Source organism: Littorina saxatilis, linkage group LG8, assembly GCF_037325665.1.
Source record: "Littorina saxatilis isolate snail1 linkage group LG8, US_GU_Lsax_2.0, whole genome shotgun sequence".
NCBI classification, from domain to species: Eukaryota; Metazoa; Mollusca; class Gastropoda; order Littorinimorpha; family Littorinidae; genus Littorina; species Littorina saxatilis.
The window spans coordinates 69,802,471-69,824,396 of NC_090252.1; the positions used below are offsets into that span (position 1 = coordinate 69,802,471).

The window sequence follows — 21,926 nt, forward strand, 5'->3', positions numbered from 1 at the left end:
AAGAGAGAGACAGCTAGAACAAGAGAGAGACAGAACAAGAGAGAGACAGAACAAGAGAGAGACAGCTAGAACAAGAGAGAGACAGAACAAGAGAGAGACAGCTAGAACAAGAGAGAGACAGAACAAGAGAGAGACAGAACAAGAGAGAGACAGAACAAGAGACAGACAGAACAAGAGAGAGACAGAACAAGAGAGAGACAGAACAAGAGAGAGACAGAACAAGAGAGAGACAGAACAAGAGAGAGACAGAACAAGAGAGAGACAGAACAAGAGAGAGACAGAACAAGAGAGAGACAGAACAAGAGAGAGACAGAACAAGAGAGAGACAGAACAAGAGAGAGACAGAACAAGAGAGAGACAGAACAAGAGAGAGACAGAACAAGAGAGAGACAGAACAAGAGACAGACAGAACAAGAGAGAGACAGAACAAGAGAGAGACAGAACAAGAGAGAGACAGAACAAGAGAGAGACAGAACAAGAGAGAGACAGAACAAGAGAGAGACAGAACAAGAGAGACAGAACAAGAGAGAGACAGAACAAGAGAGAGACAGAACAAGAGAGAGACAGAACAAGAGAGAGACAGAACAAGAGAGAGACAGAACAAGAGAGACACAACAAGAGAGAGACAGAACAAGAGAGAGACAGAACAAGAGACAGACAGAACAAGAGAGAGACAGAACAAGAGACAGACAGAACAAGAGAGAGACAGAACAAGAGAGAGACAGAACAAGAGACAGAACAAGAGAGAGACAGAACAAGAGACAGAACAAGAGACAGAACAAGAGAGAGACAGAACAAGAGAGAGACAGAACAAGAGACAGAACAAGAGAGAGACAGAACAAGAGACAGAACAAGAGACAGAACAAGAGAGAGACAGAACAAGAGAGAGACAGAACAAGAGAGAGACAGAACAAGAGAGAGACAGAACAAGAGAGAGACAGAACAAGAGAGAGACAGAACAAGAGAGACAGAACAAGAGAGAGACAGAACAAGAGAGACAGAACAAGAGACAGACAGAACAAGAGAGAGACACAACAAGAGAGAGACAGAACAAGAGAGAGACAGAACAAGAGAGAGACAGAACAAGAGAGAGACAGAACAAGAGAGAGACAGAACAAGAGAGAGACAGAACAAGAGAGAGACAGAACAAGAGATAGACAGAACAAGAGAGAGACAGAACAAGAGAGAGACAGAACAAGAGAGAGATTATACCTGGCTGCTTCGCCTTGATGGCGGGTTGAAGAAAAGAAGTAGAGTATGTTGTCCCTTGTTGAATTATTGTCCTCCGATACTTAATGTAGGCTACATGCCGTGTGACTGGCGCGTTCCTTACCACAAAGTCAGTTGTAGGCAGGGTGGACGGGTGGCCAGAGAGGTTGAGTAGGGTGGGCGGGGGGGGGGGGGGGGGGGGGTGCACTTTCAATGCGCCTGGCTGTGTGAGAGAATAAAACTCCACATCATGCCCTAATAACCCGGAACGAAACATGCAGGGGCCGCGTGATCCTCTACTGTCACCTGAGACTAGTCAGACTTTGTGGGACACTCAACACAGGGGCGGCGTGATCCTCTACTGTCACCTGAGACTAGTCAGACTTTGTGGGACACTCAACACAGGGGCGGCGTGATCCTCTACTGTCACCTGAGACTAGTCAGACTTTGTGGGACACTCAACACAGGGGCCGCGTGATCCTCTACTGTCACCTGAGACTAGTCAGACTTTGTGGGACACTCAACACACGGGCCGCGTGATCCTCTACTGTCACCTGAGACTAGTCAGACTTTGTGGGACACTCAACACAGGGGCCGCGTGATCCTCTACTGTCACCTGAGACTTGTCAGACTTTGTGGGACACTCAACACACGGGCCGCGTGATCCTCTACTGTCACCTGAGACTAGTCAGACTTTGTGGGACACTCAACACAAGGGCCGCGTGATCCTCTACTGTCACCTGAGACTTGTCAGACTTTGTGGGACACTCAACACACGGGCCGCGTGATCCTCTACTGTCACCTGAGACTAGTCAGACTTTGTGGGACACTCAACACAAGGGCCGCGTGATCCTCTACTGTCACCTGAGACGAGTCAGACTTTGTGGGACACTCAACACAGGGGCCGCGTGATCCTCTACTGTCACCTGAGACGAGTCAGACTTTGTGGGACACTCAACACAGGGGCCGCGTGATCCTCTACTGTCACTGAGACCAGTCAGACTGTGTGGGACACTCAACACAGGGGCCGCGTGATCCTCTACTGTCACCTGAGACTTGTCAGACTTTGTGGGACACTCAACACAGGGGCCGCGTGATCCTCTACTGTCACTGAGACCAGTCAGACTGTGTGGGACACTCAACACAGGGGCCGCGTGATCCTCTACTGTCACTGAGACCAGTCAGACTGTGTGGGACACTCAACACAGGGGCCGCGTGATCCTCTACTGTCACCTGAGACTAGTCAGACTTTGTGGGGCACTCAACACAGGGGCGGCGTGATCCTCTACTGTCACTGAGACTTGTCAGACTTTGTGGGACACTCAACACAGGGGCCGCGTGATCCTCTGCTGTCACCTGAGACTTGTCAGACTTTGTGGGACACTCAACACAGGGTCCGCGTGATCCTCTACTGTCACTGAGACCAGTCAGACTGTGTGGGACACTCAACACAGGGGCCGCGTGATCCTCTACTGTCACCTGAGACTTGTCAGACTTTGTGGGACACTCAACACAGGGGCGGCGTGATCCTCTACTGTCACTGAGACTTGTCAGACTTTGTGGGACACTCAACACAGGGGCGGCGTGATCCTCTACTGTCACCTGAGACTAGTCAGACTTTGTGGGACACTCAACACAGGGGCGGCGTGATCCTCTACTGTCACCTGAGACTTGTCAGACTTTGTGGGACACTCAACACAGGGGCCGCGTGATCCTCTACTGTCACCTGAGACTAGTCAGACTTTGTGGGACACTCAACACAGGGGCCGCGTGATCCTCTACTGTCACCTGAGACTTGTCAGACTTTGTGGGACACTCAACACAGGGGCGGCGTGATCCTCTACTGTCACCTGAGACTTGTCAGACTTTGTGGGACACTCAACACAGGGGCCGCGTGATCCTCTACTGTCACCTGAGACTTGTCAGACTTTGTGGGACACTCAACACAGGGGCCGCGTGATCCTCTACTGTCACCTGAGACTTGTCAGACTTTGTGGGACACTCAACACAGGGGCCGCGTGATCCTCTACTGTCACCTGAGACTAGTCAGACTTTGTGGGACACCCAACACAGGGGCCGCGTGATCCTCTGCTGTCACCTGAGACTAGTCAGACTTTGTGGGACACTCAACACAGGGGCCGCGTGATCCTCTACTGTCACCTGAGACTTGTCAGACTTTGTGGGACACTCAACACAGGGGCCGCGTGATCCTCTGCTGTCACCTGAGACTAGTCAGACTTTGTGGGACACTCAACACAGGGGCGGCGTGATCCTCTACTGTCACCTGAGACTTGTCAGACTTTGTGGGACACTCAACACAGGGTCCGCGTGATCCTCTACTGTCACCTGAGACTAGTCAGACTTTGTGGGACACTCAACACAGGGGCCGCGTGATCCTCTACTGTCACCTGAGACTAGTCAGACTTTGTGGGACACTCAAGTGCCGAAATAATCACTACTGTTGATTGTGGGCAGTAATGGAAAGACAAGACAACACAGCGCGCTGCTGTCTACAGTGCAAGCCGGATTTGAAAAAACATTGCTCGAATCTATATTTAGCAGCTGCTTTTCTGTTCTCTCCCTCTCTCTATCCACCTTTGTTAGCTGAATTAAAAAGAGTACAAAAAAGAACGTAAATGATGTTGAAAAGAACTGTCAAATAGCAATACAGGTTACTTTGACCTGGTATCACGTTTAGTCCACAGCACCCCAGTGTGTGTGGTGTGTTGTGTGGGTGTGTGTTGTGTGGGTGTGTGTGTGTGTTCGAAAAACACATCGTGGGAGTGTGTTTTAGATCGTTTTCTCCGCCATTTTTATTCTGCTTTGAGATTTCTGATTAACCTTTGCTTTTCTTTTGCATTTTGAATTTTACTTAATGAATTAACGAGAAGTAGCTGTAAGACAGAAGCAAGTGAAGCTAATGCTGGTGTCCCGGAGAGATCCAACTTGAATCCGAGTTCTGTCTATTTATGTGCCGTCTCTGATGAATGTGTCAGGATGTGCGTGTACAGTACCCGGCGAAACAAACGCCAGATAAGGTACATAAAAAAGGAAGACAGATTTGTGGAGGATATTCTCCTGGCTGTACGATTAGTGCATATTATTTAATCGCTACTGTGTTATACAGGGTATTGGGGTCAATGGAGTCGTGATTGCAGGTGAACGTGTCACTTCGACACGCTACAAAATTCGTACAAATGCATATTTTTCAGCCAGGTTAAGCCGGACTCTCTCTCTCTCTCTTTCTATCTTTCTCTCTCTCTCTCTCTCTCTCTCTCTCTCTCTCTCTCTCTCTCTTAAGGACAGATAAGGAAGTATTGTGAGCATGAAACGGGGTGGGTGGGCGAGCGAGAGAGACGATTTGTATCTTCACGTCACTATTACCTGTTGGGTTTAACGCCTGACAAGATTTACTGCGCCGAACATAATGATTATACCCGGTATGCTTTAGAAGAAAAGATCAACGCGGATGTGAAATGCAAAATAAAAACTGTGTTCGCTTCATCTTGTGTCATGACTCCACCTAGAAGGAAAAGTGAGTGCCGGTGTAACACGAAATTTGTACTCCACGAAAAATTTACTCCGGAGTAAACATTTCGTACGAAAAGACTTCTTACTTTAAGTTTACTGTAAGTATGAGAAGAAAATTAGACCTTCCGTCACCCTACGTACGTGACATCCACCGCCCAACACGTGTCAAGTGCCCATGTTCGCTACTTTATGGATGTCACGAACTCTTATTTTGTTATTGTGTACGAAGATTGAGATGAAGAAAGTTGGGACTTGTGCATGTGAATCCCTGCTCACTTTGTACTCGGGTCTGGGTTGGTCACGTTAGAGGTAACGCACATCTTCAATTGAAGAGGTCCAGAAAGGGACTTTCTCAGAACGTAAACGAGTACGTGTGCGAGTACGTGTATGTGTCCGTGTACGTGAACGTGTGACGTCATCAAATGTATTGTTTACGTGACACGTTTGCCAGACTATGGACGTCTTGTGAATTAGGACTACACGCAGTGCTTTTGACTGGTTGGTCGGAAGCTTCTTGTCCCGAGATCCAGGAGGTCAGGCGAGGCCGATTCAGCATCGATCTCATTCTCTCTTTCCTCCTTGACCTCACTTTCACAACTGATCACATTTGAGAGCCAACATCGCGGGCGCGACAGATGTAGCTTTGTTTCTCGTGCCCGTGATACACCCGCTGTCGCTGGCAACACTACATTCAGCTGTATTGTCTCCTGGAGACGGATGTTGGCCTGTAAGAACAAACACAAATACTTTATTGTCTCTCTTTGTGCGCACCGCTATGGTGCACTTGTTGAGGAAAACAGATTATGGGGTGGGGGTGGGTGGTGGATGGGGTAGGGGGTGGGTGGTGGATTGGGTAGGGGGTGGGTGGTGGAAGGGGTGGGTGGTGGGTGGTGGATGGGGTGGGTGGTGGATGGGGTGGGAGGTGGATGGGGTAGGGGGTGGGTGGTGGATGGGGTAGGGGGTGGGTGGTGGATTGGGTAGGGGGTGGGGGGTGGAAGGGGTGGGTGGTGGGTGGTGGATGGGGTGGGAGGTGGATGGGGTAGGGGGTGGGGGGTGGGTGGTGGATGGGGTGGGAGGTGGGACGAGGGGAGGACGATTGGGTGCACTGGTAGAATCGGCGTAATTTCTTTTGGAAAAGAAAAGTATGGGTTTGGGATAGAGTTCTGACATGTGTTGGCTGGAAGGGAAGACGTTTGAAGAAAAGAAAGTGAAAACACAAATTGAAACGACTCACAGACATCGTAACTATGGGGTCGTCCGGCCTTTTAATGCATCGATATTTGACTTTCTCCATCGTATCCCCTTTTTATATTTAGTCAAGTTTTGACTAAATATTTTAACATCGAGGGGGAATCGAAACGAGGGTATGGTGTATGTGCGTGTGTCTGTGTGTGTGTCTGTGTGTGTGTGTAGAGCGATTCAGACTAAACTACTGGACCGATCTTTATGAAATTTGACATGAGAGTTCCTGGGTATGAAATCCCCGAACGTTTTTTTCATTTTTTTGATAAGAGTCTTTGATGACGTCATATCCGGCTTTTCGTGAAAGTTGAGGCGGCACTGTCACGCCCTCATTTTTCAACCAAATTGGTTGAAATTTTGGTCAAGTAATCTTCGACGAAGCCCGGGGTTCGGTATTGCATTTCAGCTTGGTGGCTTAAAAATTAATTTATGACTTTGGTCATTAAAAATCGGAAAATTGTAAAAAAAATCGTTTTATAAATTTTTATTTTTTTTTTACAATTTTCCGATTTTTAATGACCAAAGTCATAAATTAATTTTTAAGCCACCAAGCTGAAATGCAATACCGAACCCCGGGCTTCGTCGAAGATTACTTGACCAAAATTTCAACCAATTTGGTTGAAAAATGAGGGCGTGACAGTGCCGCCTCAACTTTCACGAAAAGCCGGATATGACGTCATCAAAGACATTTATCAAAAAAATGAAAAAAACGTTCGGGGATTTCATACCCAGGAACTCTCATGTCAAATTTCATAAAGATCGGTCCAGTAGTTTAGTCTGAATCGCTCTACACACACACACAGACACACACACAGACACACGCACATACACCATACCCTCGTTTCGATTCCCCCTCGATGTTAAAATATTTAGTCAAAACTTGACTAAATATAACAAGTCGCGTAAGGCGAAAATACAATATTTAGTCAAGTAGCTGTCGAACTCACAGAATGAAACTGAACGCAATGCCATTTTTCAGCAAGACCGTATACTCGTAGCATCGTCAGTCCACCGCTCATGGCAAAGGCAGTGAAATTGACAAGAAGAGCGGGGTAGTAGTTGCGCTAAGAAGGATAGCACGCTTTTGTGTACCTCTCTTTGTTTTAACTTTCTGAGCGTGTTTTTAATCCAAACATATCATATCTATATGTTTTTGGAATCAGGAACCGACAAGGAATAAGATGAAAGTGTTTTTAAATTGATTTGGACAATTTAATTGTGATAATAATTTTTATATATTTAATTTTCAGAGCTTGTTTTTAATTCGAATATAACATATTTGGATGTTTTTGGAATCAGCAAATGATGGAGAATAAGATAAACGTAAATGTGGATCGTTTTATAAATTTTATTTTTTTTTTACAATTTTCAAATTTTTAATGACCAAAGTCATTAATTAATTTTTAAGCCACCAAGCTGAAATGCAATACCGAAGTCCGGGCTTCGTCGAAGATTACTTGACCAAAATTTCAACCAATTTGGTTGAAAAATGAGGGCGTGACAGTGCCGCCTCAACTTTTACAAAAAGCCGGATATGACGTCATCAAAGACATTTATCAAAAAAATGAAAAAAACGTTCGGGGATTTCATACCCAGGAACTCTCATGTCAAATTTCATAAAGATCGGTCCAGTAGTTTAGTCTGAATCGCTCTACACACACACACAGACAGACAGACAGACAGACAGACACACGCACATACACCACGACCCTCGTTTCGATTCCCCCTCGATGTTAAAATATTTAGTCAAAACTTGACTAAATATAAAAAGAGAGAGAGAGAGAGAGAGAGAGAGAGAGAGAGAGAGAGAGAGAGAGAGAGAGAGAGAGAGAGAGAGCGAGACAAAGAGAGAGAGAGAGAGAGAGAGAGAGAGAGAGAGAGAGAGAGAGAGAGAGAGTGCAAAAAAAGAGACAGACAGACAGCCAGACGGTAATCCGCTTGTGTCCAGACAGACAGCCAGACAGAGAGAGAGTCTCGTGCTGATCGCAAACGAGCAATAGTCAGCTGCATGCTCGGATGAAAATAATAAACTAAACAATGTTCGGGCCATGACGCTATTCGAAACCGACACCTTCGCCTTTCCACGTGAGCGCTCTTACCGATTGAGCTATTGTGTACTCTTCAAAATCTAGCCTCTCTTAGAGTATATAAAAAAAAAACTGCACGCATTCAGACCGCCGCGGCCGTTTCAACCCCTTGAGCCGCCTTGTCGGGGTGTCAGTTAAAATGTTTAAAACGCAGACATAATGCGTTGACGTACACATTCCCCTTAGATTGAAAACGTCTTTGAAAACAACTGAAACGAATTAAAAAATATATATTATCTGACTAGTGTACACACCCTTGCTTTGTAAAAGCACCCATACTTCGTGAATAAAGGTCTCAAGTCTCACTAGCACATTTCATCGACGTCAAGTGTTACGTTGATGACGCGCTTCCTCATTTTAAATCCTTTAAAAGAAAAAGTTCCCTGGCTGGGCACGTGAAGGCGTGTAAAGCTAATATCTCAAGTTTGACTAACGTTAGGAACCTAATATTTTGCACACACCCTAGGCCCCACAATTGCAAGCTACTCACCAAATTTAAGCTTAATTGATCCCAGAGTACCAGAGATACAAGTCTAAACTGTCGTGGGACAACGGACAAACATCCAAACAGACACAGTGAAACCTAATAGCCGCTTTATACATAAAAGCGGCTAAATAATGCGTATATACTACATTGGTCACTGGCTTGTTGTTGGCCAATTTGAATATGTACCTTATCAAATGACCTTGACCTTTGACAACTTTAAGTCACTGATGACGTGACGTCATTCGTTATCTTTTGATGTCCAGGTGGTACAGAGAAGGCAGGACGGAAGTGTGGATTTTGAGCGAGGCTGGGAAGACTACAAGAATGGTTTCGGCAAACCCACTGGTGAGCTCTGGCTCGGTGAGTAACATTGCAAGTCACCAATTTAAAATATTTCGAGGACAAATATTTGTCACAATATTTGCCAGCAGAATCTTATGCTGTCTTTCTCTTTTCTTCTTCCATGCCCCAAAGCTAACAAAACACGACTCTATCTTGCTCGATAGCTTCAACCCTTTTTGATCATGTGCGAACAAAATAACTAACTCTACGCACGCGCCCTCCTTCTCTCTCTCTGTCTCTGTGTCTGTCTGTCTGTCTGTCTGTCTGTCTGTCTGTCTGTCTGTCTGTCTCTGTCTGTCTGTCTGTCTGTCTCTCTCTCTCTCTGTCTCTGTCTGTCTCTGTCTCTCTCTCTCTCTCTCTCTCTCTCTCTCTCTCTCTCTCTCTCTCTCTCTCTCTCTCTCTCTCTCTCTCTCTCTCTCGGCCGCGCCTCGTTCATTTGCATAGCGCGCGAAACTCATGTTTTTTCGTCACGGAAGACGACTTAGTTTTCATTTGTGGTTTTTATATTTAGTCAAGTTTTGACTAAATATTTTAACATCGAGGGGGAATCGAAACGAGGGTCGTGGTGTATGTGTGTGTGTATGTGTGTGTGTGTGTGTGTGTGTGTGTGTGTGTGTGTGTGTGTGTGCGTGCGTGCGTGCGTGCGTGTAGAGCGATTCAGACCAAACTACTGGACCGATCTTTATGAAATTTGACATGAGAGTTCCTGGGATTGATATCCCCATACGTTTTTTTCATTTTTTTGATAAATGTCTTTGATGACGTCATATCCGGCTTTTCGTGAAAGTTGAGGCGGCACTGTCACGCCCTCATTTTTCAACCAAATTGGTTGAAATTTTGGTCAAGTAATCTTCGACGAAGCCCGGGGTTCGGTATTGCATTTCAGCTTGGTGGCTTAAAAATTAATTAATGACTTTGGTCATTAAAAATCTGAAAATTGTAAAAAAAAAAATAAAAATTTATAAAACGATCCAAATTTACGTTTATCTTATTTTCCATCATTTGCTGATTCCAAAAACATATAAATATGTTATATTCGGATTAAAAACAAGCTCTGAAAATTAAATATATAAAAATTATTATCAAAACTTTTTTTCCGAAATCAATATAAAAACACTTTCATCTTATTCCTTGTCGGTTCCTGATTCCAAAAATATATAGATATGATATGTTTGGATTAAAAACACGCTCAGAAAGTTAAAACGAAGAGAGGTACAGAAAAGCGTGCTATCCTTCTCAGCGCAACGAATACCCCGCTCTTCTTGTCAATTCCACGTGCACTGCCTTTGCCACGGGCGGTGGAGTGACGATGCTACGAGTATACGGTCTTGCTGCGTTGCGTTGCGTTCAGTTTCATTCTGTGAGTTCGACAGCTACTTGACTAAATATTGTATTTTCGCCTTACGCGACTTGTTGTTGGTTTTAGTGAATATACAAATATTTTCAATAAAGAAAACCTGCAGATGCATGTTGTCACTTGCTAACACGATAACAGTATATTCATGCGCTACTTCTCTTTCCCGTAAACACACTGTGTTTGAGAGAAAATAACTGAACAAAAACAGAAATTTTACATTGTTGTTTTTAATTTTCTATGGTGAAAATGCATAGTTTGTTAACGGTTGTGCTGTGGAAATAGATCGACGATTATATTTTTAGAGAATGCGTGGCTGCATTCATTAATTTTCCATATGACTTTCTGGTAAACAGCCAGAACGAGGCATCATTTCTAGGGACATACGCTGGTTGCTAGTGTAAATACGCAGCGTATACGTAGAGGTTACATGCCGAGTCTCAGTGATTATCAAAAATAATGGTCGAAGTTAGCGGATCATGAAAAATGCGAGCTTTAGCGAGCTTTTTCATGACCGCGAACTGAGACCATTATTTTTGATAATCACTGAGACGAGGTGTGTAACCTCTTTATTCCTCCTTTCTTCAGTTATTCAAAGAAAAGAGGAGTTTTTTTGCGAAAGTTTGATCGAATCCTATTCACTCAACCAGTCAACCTGCGCAGGCGATCGATTAATGCGCGGTTGTATAGTTCCGTGCAAATCATTCCATTCTGTTAACACTTCTTGTCAGTTTTCCTATTTTGGACTAAAATCAAGTACACAGATATGCTGTTATTCTGCTGTGGCGGCAAAGGCAGATATTGTGTGTTCTGTATATGTTTTGGTATCGGTTAGGATAATGTTCTTTCGTCAAATGGGACTAGCAGACGAACTTTTGCACCCGTGTTCCAACGTTAAAAACTGTATGAAGTTAAGTTTTCTGGGGAAAATAGTGTATGAAACCGCTTTATGTTGTTTAAATTGATGAGATGTGTGCATTTGGTTGCGTGTGATCTGTTTATTAAATGAAATATTGTTGAAAACTGACCGTCGGATTGCAGTCTGTTGTCGAAGAAACTGAGTGAAAAGAAGGGGAACTACTCTTGTCGCTAGACAAAGTATGAGTTACTTGCCTTGGGAAATTGCTTGTGATGAACGTCTGATCTAGATTCAGAAAACAACCGAACTCATGGATTTTATATGGAGATTCATGTGTTCAGGCCTGTAGTTGTTAATTTAAATGCAGTATGTTTGTATTGTTTGCTCCAGAGATGTATACTTCGTACATTAGAGCGTTCGGAACTTTTCAGTCGCAAAAAGTAGTACCGAAACAGAACAGCTTCTCAACCCATTGCACTATCGAGGATTCAGGCTGTTGCTGGGTCGTTATTTGTTTGGTTGCTGGGTCATTATCGAAAAATAACTACCCCTACAAGTTTACAGAGGTAAAGAAGCAGAGGGGGGAATAAACATAGTTCTGCTAACAGAGATAAAGAAGCAGGTCATGGAATAATTATGAATGCTCTAAAAATCACGCATACTGCTGGCAAAATCATCAGCAACCACCTCTAATAATAACGGTACATCCGAGAATTAATTTAAATCGCGAGTCAGGGTGTGTCCTCACATGCCTCGTGTCTCCACGCGGCCCTGGGGGTGGACTCAGATGTTCCACGTGCTGCAGTGTTCTCTCCCCTTCTTCTGTTTCAAACCAGCGTTGAGAATGTCCAGCCGGGAAAGGAGACAGTGTGTCCGCATAATTATTGTCTCTGTCGGATTTCGACTGTCCGTTCGTGTTTGTCTGTCTGTTGACTGCGTGACTCTCTGTCTATCTGTGTCTGTCATCCCCCCCCCCCCTCTCTCCCTCTCTCTCTTACCCTCTTGCTCTCTTTCTCTCTCTTACACCCCCCTCGCTCTCTCTCTCTCTTACCCTCTTGCTCTCTTTCTCTCTCTTACACCCTCTCTTTCTCTCTCTTTACCCTCTTGCTCTCTTTCTCTCTCTTACACCCTCTCTCTCTTACCCTCTTGCTCTCTTTCTCTCTCTTACACCCTCTCTCTCTCTCTCTCTTACCCTCTTGCTCTCTTTCTCTCTCTTACACCCTCTCTCTCTCTCTCTTACCCTCTTGCTCTCTTTCTCTCTCTTACACCCTCTCTCTCTCTCTCTCTTACCCTCTTTCTCTCTCTTACACCCTCTCTCTCTCTCTCTTACCCTCTTGCTCTCTTTCTCTCTCTTACACCCCCCTCGCTCTCTCTCTCTCTCTCTTACCCTCTTGCTCTCTTTCTCTCTCTTACACCCTCTCTCTCTCTCTCTCTTACCCTCTTGCTCTCTTTCTCTCTCTTACACCCTCTCTCTCTCTCTCTTACCCTCTTGCTCTCTTTCTCTCTCTTACACCCTCTCTCTCTCTCTCTTACCCTCTTTCTCTCTTTCTCTCTCTTACACCCCCCCTCGCTCTCTCTCTCTCTCTCTCTTACCCTCTTGCTCTCTCTTACACCCTCTCTCTCTCTCTCTTACCCTCTTGCTCTCTTTCTCTCTCTTACACCCTCTCTCTCTCTCTCTCTTACCCTCTTGCTCTCTTTCTCTCTCTTACACCCCCCTCGCTCTCTCTCTCTCTTTCTCTTACCCTCTTGCTCTCTCTTACACCCTCTCTCTCTCTCTCTTACCCTCTTGCTCTCTTTCTCTCTCTTACACCCTCTCTCTCTCTTACCCTCTTGCTCTCTTTCTCTCTCTTACACCCTCTCTCTCTCTCTCTTACCCTCTTGCTCTCTTTCTCTCTCTTACACCCTCTCTCTCTCTCTTACCCTCTTGCTCTCTTTCTCTCTCTTACACCCTCTCTCTCTCTCTCTTACCCTCTTTCTCTCTCTTACACCCCCTCGCTCTCTCTCTCTCACCCCCTTCTCTGTCTTTCTCTCTCTCTCCCCCCCCCCTCTCTCTCTGTTTCAGACTACCCCCCCCCCCCACTTACCCCTGCACTCTCTTACCCTCTTGCTCTCTTTCTCTCTCTTACACCCTCTCTCTCTCTCTCTCTTACCCTCTTTCTCTCTTTCTCTCTCTTACACCCTCTCTCTCTCTCTCTTACCCTCTTGCTCTCTTTCTCTCTCTTACACCCTCTCTCTCTCTCTCTTACCCTCTTTCTCTCTCTTACACCCTCTCTTTCTCTCTCTTACCCTATTGCTCTCTTTCTCTCTCTTACGTACACCCTCTCTCTCTCTCTTACCCTCTTGCTCTCTTTTTCTCTCTTACACCCCCTCTCTCTCTCTCTCTCTTACCCTCTTTCTCTCTCTTACACCCCCTCGCTCTCTCTCTCTCACCCCCTTCTCTGTCTTTCTCTCTCTCTCCCCCCCTCTCTCTCTGTTTCAGACTACCCCCCCCCCCCACTTACCCCTGCACTCTCTTACCCTCTTGCTCTCTTTCTCTCTCTTACACCCTCTCTCTCTCTCTCTCTTACCCTCTTTCTCTCTTTCTCTCTCTTACACCCTCTCTCTCTCTCTCTTACCCTCTTGCTCTCTTTCTCTCTCTTACACCCTCTCTCTCTCTCTCTTACCCTCTTTCTCTCTCTTACACCCTCTCTTTCTCTCTCTTACCCTATTGCTCTCTTTCTCTCTCTTACGTACACCCTCTCTCTCTCTCTTACCCTCTTGCTCTCTTTTTCTCTCTTACACCCCCTCTCTCTCTCTCTCTCTCTTACCCTCTTTCTCTCTCTTACACCCCCTCGCTCTCTCTCTCTCACCCCCTTCTCTGTCTTTCTCTCTCTCTCCCCCCCCCCCCTCTCTCTCTGTTTCAGACTACCCCCCCCCCCCCACTTACCCCTGCACTCTCTGACCAGTGCGTTGGCTGTCTTCTCATTACTTCTTTGTTTATTTATTGTTAAGACGGGCGCAGTGGCGTGGTGGTAAGACGTCGGCCTCCTAATCGGGAGGTCTTGAGTTCGAATCCCGGTCGCTGCCGCCTGGTGGGTTCAGAGTGGAGATTTTTCCGATCTCCCAGGTCAACTTATGTGCAGACCTGCTAGTGACTTAACCCCCTTCGTGTGTACACGCAATTTGCTCAAGCACAAGACCAAGTACGCACGGAAAAGATCCTGTAATCCATGTCAGAGTTCGGTGGGTTATAGAAACACGAAAATACCCAGCATACCTCCCCCGAAATCGGCGTATGCTGCCTGAATGGCGGGGTAAAAACGGTCATACACGTACAACTCCACTTGTGCTTTAAACATGAGTGAACGTGGGAGTCTAAGCCCATGAACGAAGAAGAAGAAGAAGATTCATTGTTAAAAGATGGCAGACACGTAGAAAGGCAGGCAGGAGGACAAGAACGAATTGCTCATTCAGGCAAACAGAAAGTTGAATTGAATGAACGGAAGGAGCGCTCGTGATAGCTCACACACACACACACACAAACACAAACACACACACACACACACACGCGCGCGCGCACATACACGCACGCACGTGCTCGCGCACACAATGAGAGAGAAACTGAGAGACGAAGACAGAGAGAGAGAGAGAGGGAGGAGGGAGATAGAGAGATAGAGTGAGACAGAGAGAGGGAGAGGGGGGGGGGGGGGGAGATAGAGAGAGAGAGAGTGGGTGAGCGGACAGGCAGACAAGGCAGACCAGACCAGACCAGACCAGACAGACAGACAGGGGCTTTTCAAGCACAGCGAATGAAAGAACAGGAAGATGGTTTGGCCACCCTGTTCCCCAGACTTCACAACACGGGTGAAAGAGCTCAGGGGCAGTTGTTGCAATTTCGTGATCCGAATTCAATCGATGAAGAGAACTGAAAATTGTCAGACAAAATCGGAATAACCATCTTGCTTTGTCTCTAAAATGGAATGGTTGCAAATCGAGACATTCGTTTTAATCCCTATCACATAATTGACATTAAGACAGTTAAAATCATAGGTGTTACAGTTTAAATTTCATTAAAAAAAAAAAGGAGACCAACGAAGAAGGGTGCTCCCCGCCCCAAAAAAGAAAGAAACAAAAAAGAGAAAGAAAGAGAGAAAGAGAGAAAGACAGAAAGAAAGAAAGAAAGAAAAAAAGAGGCAAAACAGAGGGGTTGAAGCAGCCTGCATGCAACTGAGGTAAAAAAAAAAAAAAAAGAGAGAGTCGTATTCTATCGGGTAGGTTGGTTACGGGAGAGGGGGGGGGGGGGTTAAGAAGGGATCCGGGAGCGAGTGTTCTATCTGGTGGGGATGGGGGGAGGGTAAGGGGAGGGAGTCTTCTACTGGTAGGGAGGGGGGGGGGAAGAAGGGAGCGAGTGTTCTACCTGGTGGGGATGGGGGGGGGGGGGGGTAAGGGGAGGGAGTCTTCTACTGGTAGGGAGGGGGGGGGGGGGTAAGAAGGGAGCGACTGTTCTACCTGGTGGGGATGGGGGGAGGGTAAGGGGAGGGAGTCTTCTACTGGTAGGGAGGGGGGGTAAGAAGGGAGCGAGTGTTCTATCTGGTGGGGATGGGGGGAGGGTAAGGGGAGGGAGTCTTCTACTGGTAGGGAGGGGGGGGGAGAAGGGAGCGAGTGTTCTACCTGGTGGGGATGGGGGGAGGGTAAGGGGAGGGAGTCTCCTACTGGTAGGGAGGGGGGGGGAGAAGGGAGCGACTGTTCTACCTGGTGGGGATGGGGGGGGGGGAGGGTAAGGGGAGGGAGTCTCCTACTGGTAGGGAGGGGGGGGGGGAGAAGGGAGCGACTGTTCTACCTGGTGGGGATGGGGGGGGGAGGGTAAGGGGAGGGAGTCTCCTACTGGTACGGAGGGGGGGGGGGGAGAAGGGAGCGAGTGTTCTACCTGGTGGGGATGGGGGGAGGGTAAGGGGAGGGAGTCTTCTACTGGTAGGGAGGGGGGGGGGGAGAAGGGAGCGAGTGTTCTACCTGGTGGGGATGGGGGGAGGGTAAGGGGAGGGAGTCTTCTACTGGTAGGGAGGGGGGGGGGAGAAGGGAGCGAGTGTTCTACCTGGTGGGGATGGGGGGAGGGTAAGGGGAGGGAGTCTTCTACTGGTAGGGAGGGGGGGGGGGAGAAGGGAGCGAGTGTTCTATCTGGTGGGGATGGGGGGAGGGTAAGGGGAGGGAGTCTTCTACTGGTAGGGAGGGGGGGGGGGAGAAGGGAGCGACTGTTCTACCTGGTGGGGATGGGGGGAGGGTAAGGGGAGGGAGTCTTCTACTGGTAGGGAGGGGGGGCAAGAAGGGAGCGAGTGTTCTACCTGGTGGGGATGGGGGGAGGGTTAGGGGAGGGAGTCTCCTACTGGTAGGGAGGGGGGGGGGAGAAGGGAGCGACTGTTCTACCTGGTGGGGATGGGGGGAGGGTAAGGGGAGGGAGTCTCCTACTGGTAGGGAGGGGGGGGGGAGAAGGGAGCGACTGTTCTACCTGGTGGGGATGGGGGGGAGGGTAAGGGGAGGGAGTCTTCCTACTGGTAGGGAGGGGGGGGGGTAAGAAGGGAGCGAGTGTTCTACCTGGTGGGGATGGGGGGAGGGTAAGGGGAGGGAGTCTTCTACTGGTAGGGAGGGGGGGGGGGGGAAGAAGGGAGCGAGTGTTCTACCTGGTGGGGATGGGGGGAGGGTAAGGGGAGGGAGTCTTCTACTGGTAGGAGGGGGGGGGGTAAGAAGGGAGCGAGTGTTCTACCTGGTGGGGATGGGGGGGGGGGGGGGTAAGGGGAGGGAGTCTTCTACTGGTAGGGAGGGAGGGGGGGAAGAAGGGAGCGAGTGTTCTACCTGGTGGGGATGGGGGGGGGGAGGGTAAGGGGAGGGAGTCTCCTACTGGTAGGGAGGGTGGGGGGGGGGGAGAAGGGAGCGACTGTTCTACCTGGTGGGAATGTGGGGGGAGGGTAAGGGGAGGGAGTCTCCTACTGGTACGGAGGGGGGGGGGGGGGGAGAAGGGAGCGAGTGTTCTACCTGGTGGGGATGGGGGGAGGGTAAGGGTAGGGAGTCTTCTACTGGTAAGGAGGGGGGGGGGGGGAGAAGGGAGCGAGTGTTCTATCTGGTGGGGATGGGGGGAGGGTAAGGGGAGGGAGTCTTCTACTGGTAGGGAGGGGGGGGGGGAGAAGGGAGCGAGTGTTCTATCTGGTGGGGATGGGGGGAGGGTAAGGGGAGGGAGTCTTCTACTGGTAGGGAGGGGGGGGGGAGAAGGGAGCGAGTGTTCTATCTGGTGGGGATGGGGGGAGGGTAAGGGGAGGGAGTCTTCTACTGGTAGGGAGGGGGGGGGGAGAAGGGAGCGAGTGTTCTATCTGGTGGGGATGGGGGGAGGGTAAGGGGAGGGAGTCTTCTACTGGTAGGGAGGGGGGGGAGAAGGGAGCGAGTGTTCTATCTGGTGGGGATGGGGGGAGGGTAAGGGGAGGGAGTCTTCTACTGGTAGGGAGGGGGGGGGAGAAGGGAGCGAGTGTTCTACCTGGTGGGGATGGGGGGAGGGTAAGGGGGGGGAGTCTTCTACTGGTAGGGAGGGGGGGGGGAAGAAGGGAGCGAGTGTTCTATCTGGTGGGGATGGGGGGAGGGTAAGGGGAGGAAGTCTTCTACTGATAGGGAGGGGGGGGGGGGGGTAAGAAGGGAGCGAGTGTTCTACCTGGTGGGGATGGGGGGAGGGTAAGGGGAGGGAGTCTTCTACTGGTAGGGAGGGGGGGGGGGAGAAGGGAGCGAGTGTTCTACCTGGTGGGGATGGGGGGAGGGTAAGGGGAGGGAGTCTTCTACTGGTAGGGGGGGGGGGGGTAAGAAGGGAGCGAGTGTTCTACCTGGTGGGGATGGGGGGGGGGGGGGGTAAGGGGAGGGAGTCTTCTACTGGTAGGGAGGGGGGGGGGGGGTAAGAAGGGAGCGACTGTTCTACCTGGTGGGGATGGGGGGAGGGTAAGGGGAGGGAGTCTTCTACTGGTAGGGAGGGGGGGTAAGAAGGGAGCGAGTGTTCTATCTGGTGGGGATGGGGGGAGGGTAAGGGGAGGGAGTCTTCTACTGGTAGGGAGGGGGGGGGAGAAGGGAGCGAGTGTTCTACCTGGTGGGGATGGGGGGAGGGTAAGGGGAGGGAGTCTCCTACTGGTAGGGAGGGGGGGGGAGAAGGGAGCGACTGTTCTACCTGGTGGGGATGGGGGGGGGAGGGTAAGGGGAGGGAGTCTCCTACTGGTAGGGAGGGGGGGGGGGGAGAAGGGAGCGACTGTTCTACCTGGTGGGGATGGGGGGGGGAGGGTAAGGGGAGGGAGTCTCCTACTGGTACGGAGGGGGGGGGGGAGAAGGGAGCGAGTGTTCTACCTGGTGGGGATGGGGGGAGGGTAAGGGGAGGGAGTCTTCTACTGGTAAGGAGGGGGGGGGGAGAAGGGAGCGAGTGTTCTACCTGGTGGGGATGGGGGGAGGGTAAGGGGAGGGAGTCTTCTACTGGTAGGGAGGGGGGGGGGGGGAGAAGGGAGCGAGTGTTCTATCTGGTGGGGATGGGGGGAGGGTAAGGGGAGGGAGTCTTCTACTGGTAGGGAGGGGGGGGGGGAGAAGGGAGCGAGTGTTCTACCTGGTGGGGATGGGGGGAGGGTAAGGGGAGGGAGTCTTCTACTGGTAGGGAGGGGGGGGGGGAGAAGGGAGCGACTGTTCTACCTGGTGGGGATGGGGGGAGGGTAAGGGGAGGGAGTCTTCTACTGGTAGGGAGGGGGGGCAAGAAGGGAGCGAGTGTTCTACCTGGTGGGGATGGGGGGAGGGTTAGGGGAGGGAGTCTCCTACTGGTAGGGAGGGGGGGGGAGAAGGGAGCGACTGTTCTACCTGGTGGGGATGGGGGGAGGGTAAGGGGAGGGAGTCTCCTACTGGTAGGGAGGGGGGGGGAGAAGGGAGCGACTGTTCTACCTGGTGGGGATGGGGGGAGGGTAAGGGGAGGGAGTCTCCTACTGGTAGGGAGGGGGGGGGGGGGGGTAAGAAGGGAGCGAGTGTTCTACCTGGTGGGGATGGGGGGAGGGTAAGGGGAGGGAGTCTTCTACTGGTAGGGAGGGGGGGGGGGGAAGAAGGGAGCGAGTGTTCTACCTGGTGGGGATGGGGGGAGGGTAAGGGGAGGGAGTCTTCTACTGGTAGGAGGGGGGGGGGTAAGAAGGGAGCGAGTGTTCTACCTGGTGGGGATGGGGGGGGGGGGGGTAAGGGGAGGGAGTCTTCTACTGGTAGGGAGGGAGGGGGGGGGAAGAAGGGAGCGAGTGTTCTACCTGGTGGGGATGGGGGGGGGAGGGTAAGGGGAGGGAGTCTCCTACGGTAGGGAGGGTGGGGGGGGGGGGGAGAAGGGAGCGACTGTTCTACCTGGTGGGAATGTGGGGGGAGGGTAAGGGGAGGGAGTCTCCTACTGGTACGGAGGGGGGGGGGGGAGAAGGGAGCGAGTGTTCTACCTGGTGGGGATGGGGGGAGGGTAAGGGTAGGGAGTCTTCTACTGGTAAGGAGGGGGGGGGGGAGAAGGGAGCGAGTGTTCTATCTGGTGGGGATGGGGGGAGGGTAAGGGGAGGGAGTCTTCTACTGGTAGGGAGGGGGGGGGGGGGAAGAAGGGAGCGAGTGTTCTATCTGGTGGGGATGGGGGGAGGGTAAGGGGAGGGAGTCTTCTACTGGTAGGGAGGGGGGGGGGGGGGGGGTAAGAAGGGAGCGAGTGTTCTATCTGGTGGGGATGGGGGGAGGGTAAGGGGAGGGAGTCTTCTACTGATAGGGAGGGGGGGGGGAGAAGGGAGCGAGTGTTCTATCTGGTGGGGATGGGGGGAGGGTAAGGGGAGGGAGTCTTCTACTGGTAGGGAGGGGGGGGGGGGGGTAAGAAGGGATCGAGTGTTCTACCTGGTGGGGATGGGGGGAGGGTAAGGGGAGGGAGTCTTCTACTGGTAGGGAGAGGTGGGGGAAGAAGGGAGCGAGTGTTCTACCTGGTGGGGATGGGGGGAGGGTAAGGGGAGGGAGTCTTCTACTGGTAGGGAGGGGGGGGGGAGAAGGGAGCGAGTGTTCTATCTGGTGGGGATGGGGGGAGGGTAAGGGGAGGGAGTCTTCTACTGGTAGGGAGGGGGGGGGGAAGAAGGGAGCGAGTGTTCTATCTGGTGGGGATGGGGGGAGGGTAAGGGGAGGGAGTCTTCTACTGGTAGGGAGGGGGGGGGAGAAGGGAGCGAGTGTTCTACCTGGTGGGGATGGGGGGAGGGTAAGGGGAGGGAGTCTTCTACTGGTAGGGAGGGGGGGGGGGAAGAAGGGAGCGAGTGTTCTATCTGGTGGGGATGGGGGGAGGGTAAGGGGAGGAAGTCTTCTACTGATAGGGAGGGGGGGGGGGGGGTAAGAAGGGAGCGAGTGTTCTATCTGGTGGGGATGGGGGGAGGGTAAGGGGAGGAAGTCTTCTACTGATAGGGAGGGGGGGGGGTAAGAAGGGAGCGAGTGTTCTACCTGGTGGGGATGGGGGGAGGGTAAGGGGAGGGAGTCTTCTACTGGTAGGGAGGGGGGGGGGGGGAGAAGGGAGCGAGTGTTCTATCTGGTGGGGATGGGGGGAGGGTAAGGGGAGGGAGTCTTCTACTGGTAGGGAGGGGGGTCATAAAAGGGGGGTTTACTGTGATGGACACGACGAAGGCGAGTCGTAATAGCATTAGTTTTTCTTGTTCTGTGTTGATGTGTGTTTTGTTTGTAGAATTGTTTTGTGATCTTTTGTTTTGAGGTTGTCTTTTTATTGTTTATTTACAGGCTGGATAAAATGGCAGTTATCTCCCTTCGGGATGGAGGGATTTTCAAGCTGGTAATTTACTGCATACTTGAAAAGATGTTAACCTTATTATGCAGAACGTTTGTGTTGTCTTAAATTAAAAATGTGTAACGCGGCCACACACACACACACACCACACACACACACATACACACACACCACACACACACACACACCCCACACACACACACACACACTAATTAAGACAGATAGAAGAGCAAACACATTTTTATTCAAACATGTTGTGAGTGATTTTGTTGTTGTTGACAAATGCCTTTTTTTGCATTCTACTTTACAAGCACACAGTAAACATTGTAAACGACAGTCAGACTAAAAAGGTTCAGAATCACACTCAAAACGTATGCTCATAGACTGACATAATGAATAGTCAGTTATAGCTATTGTTGAACGAATTCTGTACTGCATATCAAAGTTATTCATATGTGTCTTTACGTCTATAGCACACATGTTTTCATCGCACGCACAGTGAAATATCACAATCAATAATACTTGCTAACTAACTGTGCTCAGTGTTTGTTTATTTCCCCAAAGAGCGAACTAACTGGACCAAGCAGTCCAAGTGACGGTGAACGCAAGCCACGTGTCATTTCTCACTGTCAGCAAACAGCACAGCGTAGCAATCCCTCACGCCCAGAGAAATCTAAGTAGAGAAGTGTCTACTTCACAAGCTGTCACGTGACTCACTACTTGTGGTCAGTTACTTCAGGTCACTGGTGTTTCAGTGAACAATCCATCACATCCTTGAAGGCTACACGTGCTACAGTGAACGCTACAACACAGCGGTAAAGTCACAGGTGTCTAGTGAACGATACATCACGGGTGTTTCACTGAGCGATAGCATACACCTTAGCGCTACAGTCACAGGTGTTTCAGACCATGTCAGTACAGGTGACAGGTGTTATAAGCAACAAAAGACCAATAGACCACACCGCAGTAAATGACACAGGTGTTTCAGTGCACAAAAGACCACAGAGGTAACGGTCACAGGTGTCACAGTAAACAATATACCATTACGGTACTTGTCA

The 21,926-nt window shown here is 50.0% G+C and overlaps 1 protein-coding gene across 4 annotated transcripts in view; it reads right to left on the bottom strand.

Moving 5' to 3' along the window:
• The window catches only part of LOC138974274 (uncharacterized), a 72,233-nt gene that overhangs the window by 36,432 nt on the left and 13,875 nt on the right, over nt 1-21,926 (bottom strand). The gene's annotated exons all lie outside the window — the stretch shown is intronic.